Source organism: Nicotiana tabacum, chromosome 11 (genome assembly GCF_000715075.1).
Source record: "Nicotiana tabacum cultivar K326 chromosome 11, ASM71507v2, whole genome shotgun sequence".
Classification (NCBI taxonomy): Eukaryota; Viridiplantae; Streptophyta; class Magnoliopsida; order Solanales; family Solanaceae; genus Nicotiana; species Nicotiana tabacum.
Window position 1 is genome coordinate 79,693,195 of NC_134090.1, and position 4,220 is coordinate 79,697,414.

Sequence of the window (4,220 nt, forward strand, 5' to 3'; positions counted from 1 at the left end):
TGTTGTACTGTTATTACTGCTGCTGATTCTCATCTTCATTTTCTTTTGCTTCCAATATCAGGTACATATCTGTAAATTCATGTCATGAAAAGCTTCAACATGACAAATTAATGAAGTTCGGGAATTATAATTCTGTTTTCCATTCGTGCAAGTTCATTAGTTTAAAATTTGGTTTTGTTTCAGTTGATTAATATAGTAGTACGTTTGACGTAATGAATATAAGATAATTGTTACATCTTAAAGTTCGTATAAGTGTTGTAATAATATCACCTATTTCGGAATTTTCATTAAGTGAAGTCATGATTGAATTATCAAGGTAGGGAACATAGCATAAAATGGGCCATTAATTACATCCCGTAATATTGTTAGCTAAATGTAAAGTAGAATGAAAGTATCAAGAAATTACATTATTAGTATATTTTGTAAAAAATCTGATTTTGGTTTAGATTGATATAAGTTGTATGTTCATATATGGCATGATGATGAGTATATATATAATCATATGTAGAAGGTGAGTTGATATAGCTCGTTACGATGTTAGAATGTTATGAACGGTTCAGACGTACAACTATGTTGCATGTAATGCAATTTTATTAAACCGATTTGTATAATAATTTTTTTTATCAACTTGATGCATATCTACCATCGTAAACAAATTAACCAAACGATTACAACTTTGGATTAAAAACAAGTAATGTAGAAGGTGATTAGGTTTATAGATTATAACATTTTAAAAAATATAAAAAATAGTATTCGCCTCAAATAGAATAATGAAAATTCTTGGAAAATATCATTTCCTTTCTTACATCAATTCTTTCCCAATGTTTATACGTAATTCGCACGGTGTTTATTTGGGTAGGCAAATAATGTATTCATTACAAATGGTAGTATTAATCACGCGTTGTTTATTTTTTACTCTTTAAACTCAAATGGTTTTTTGAGGAATATAATTCCCACGCAAAAATATAATTTGCGGTCAACACTTAATGAATTGTGAATTCTTTTCAAGGAATTTAGAGGCATCTCAAATAGTGATTTCTCATGACTTTCACATAAAAATGTATGGATGTAATAAACAATTTGTGGAAAATTTATACTACCATCAAGAATATCTTGTGTGATTAGGGATACGTTCGCGTGACCTGATTATATTTCTAAAGGCAATTCGGATTATGCGTTCGCGCAACTTCGAGCAAACATTTAATAAAAAAGGGGGTTCTTCGGAGAATATCAAATTAATTTCATATAACCCGAGATGTGCAGTTCACTATTTAATCATACAAGAGCGACAGACGTTCTTAATTTTATTTTAAGCACAATTTCGAACTTAAGTCTATTTTATAATTAAAAAAAATTCGAAAAAAAAATAATTATTATATTATCAATATCATTGTGTATACGTACGCGTGACACGATTTTTTACGTTAAAAAATATATAATATATAAAACGGATACACGTATGCGTGATTCGATTCGAAGAAGGATCTTTAATTATAAACAATCTAAACAGAAGCGATAACAAAATCATGCAATAAAAAATGTAAAATTGAGATAATTAAGCCAAGAATAAAAACAGTTAAGCGACCGTGCTAGAACCACGGAATTCGGAAATGCCTAACACCTTCTTCCGGATTAACAGAATTCCTTACTCAGGATTTCTGGTTCGCAGAATAATAAACAGAGTCATATTTTCCTCGATTCAGGGATTAAAATTGTGACTTGGGACGCCTTAAAATTCCCAAGTGGCGACTCTGAAACAAACAAACAAATCCTGTTTCGACTGTCCTTTAATTGGAAAAAACTCCCTACGCACCCCCGCGGGGGTGGAAAAAGGAGGTGTGACATTAGGGGGGCCCTGCTGGGGAGTGAATATTAACCCAGAACCACTGGTTCAGGGTTCAAGAATTCGAGCTTAAAATAACTGTTATAGTTGGCTTTATTTATTATCTGATATATGCCTAATGTGCTAAATGATGCTTTTACCGCTTTAATATTATTTGAATTGTGTATATAAAACTGCTACGAAACCCTTCTTCTTTCTGAGTCTTCTAAATTTATGGTGTACACGTGCGCGTGGCCCACCTTTCTGTTAGAAGTCATACCAAATAAGACGAAGTTGGGACAAGTAACTAGGCCGGGCAGACTTTCGTGCTCCCGGTACGTTGCCCCCATTTCGGCTCAAGCTGTCCACTTGGGTAAGCCAGGGCTAGAACAATATGCCTCAGGTTTTTCACTTAGAATAACTCAGCTTCATGCCGGATCCCTAGTAGGAACGTTTGTTTGCATCACGTGCATTTGACTTTGGAGGCTCAACACAGGGGTTGGGTCTGTCTAGGACAGGTGTACCAAAAATGAAAATGACCATCCTGATGCATCTTACTTGCTGCTACTTGCGCATTTATTTGATCCGGGTTTGTGTGTTGACTAACTTTTGAATATCAGGAATGATATTTTGAATTTGAAAAAAAAATATCGGTTAGGGAATTGATTGTTTATTTTTGAAAAAAAAAACCAATGCCCAAATACTGTCAAAACTCTGCCGAAATTTTGAGAAAATGAAAAAAAAATGTTTATTAGTTTGTTTTAATAAAAGCAAAGAAAAATATTAAAAAAAATAAAAAAGTCGTTGTTCTGTCGTGTGTTTTTTTTTCAAAAAAAAATAGAAAAAATATATAGTTTGTCTTGCCATGAAAATGAAAATAAAAAAGAGTCTTATTTTTTAAAAATGTTTTTTTTTGTTATTTATTTGTTTATGAAAATGCAAAAAAAAAATTAAAAAAATAAAAAGAGTCTTTCATTATTTGTCACAAATATATATATATATATATATATATATATATATATATATATATATATATATATATATAAGTCCAAAAAGTTTTTCTTTATTTCCAAAATATATATGTATATCTTTATTAGTTGCAAAAAATATTTGTCTTGCCAAAAGTCTAGAAAAGTTTTTTTTAGACCCCCAATTTTCAAAACAAAAAATCCAAAAATATTTTCCATTATTGACTTCTTTAGAAAGTTTTTTTTAAAATTATTTTAAAAAAATAATAAAATAAAAAATCCGAAAATATTTTGATTCTTCTTTCAAAATTAAAAAGAAAATTCAAAATTCAAAAAAAAATATTTTTAGAAGCATTTCTTTGATTAAAGGTAAAATTCCGAAAAATATTTTCTTTTTTCTATAGAATAAGAAAAAAAAACAAATGAAAATTCTGAAAAAATATCTTAGAAGTCTTTCTTTTAAAAAGAAAATAAAAAAAAACTTCCTTTCTTCTTTTAAAGTAGTTCTTTCACAAATTCAAAAAAAAAACAAAAAAGAAGTTAGTTCATTTACTTATTCTTGATCTGCCCGAACTACGCGGGTTTGATTCTTACCGGATGTGAGATACGTAGGCAACCCTCATCGGGTCCAACCCCCTTTTTGCTAAAATAGCCAAAAATATAAATAAATAAATAAAACGTGTCAAAATTTTAATTTTGTCATAAATAAGTCGGGCAGTGTCCAGCTTCCCCTTTTGCTAAAATAGCCAAAAATCAATAAATAAATAAAAAACGTGTCAAAATTTTAATTTTGTCATAAATAAGTCGGGTGGTGTCCACCCCCCCCCCCCTTTGCTAAAAAATAGCAACAAAAAAAAATATATCAAATTTTAATTTTGTCATAAAGAAGTCGGGTGATGCTGTTTTATCAAGACATAGCCGAATGTTCCCGAAAGGGACGCCGGAAGGCTGACTTTGCATAAACATCCACCTTTGGGTCATTTTTTTTTAAGATTTGGTCCAGTTGACCCACACAGCCTTAAAAATCTTCGTCCCCGAGGCGTTGAAAGGCCGTGTTTGCAATGTTGAGTTTTCTATTTTTGAAAAATGATAAAAAGAGTCATAAATAAGTTAGGGTGGTGCTGTTTTATCAAGACATAGCCGAATGTTCCCGAAAGGGACGCCGGAAGGCTGACTTCGCATAAACAGCCACTTTTTAGGTCATGTATAGGATTTTGGTCCAGTCGACCCACACGGCCTTAAAAATCTTCGTCCCCGAAGCGCTGAAGGGCCATGTTTGCAACACCCGGTTTTTATTGTAATTTTTTTAAAAAAAAAAACAAAAAACAAAGAGTCAACGGTCAGGTGAATACCGTTTAGATTTTTGGTCAAAATAAGTCGAGCCAACTTCGGCCGCGTCTTAAACCGTTCTTGCCGAAATAGCCTCAGAG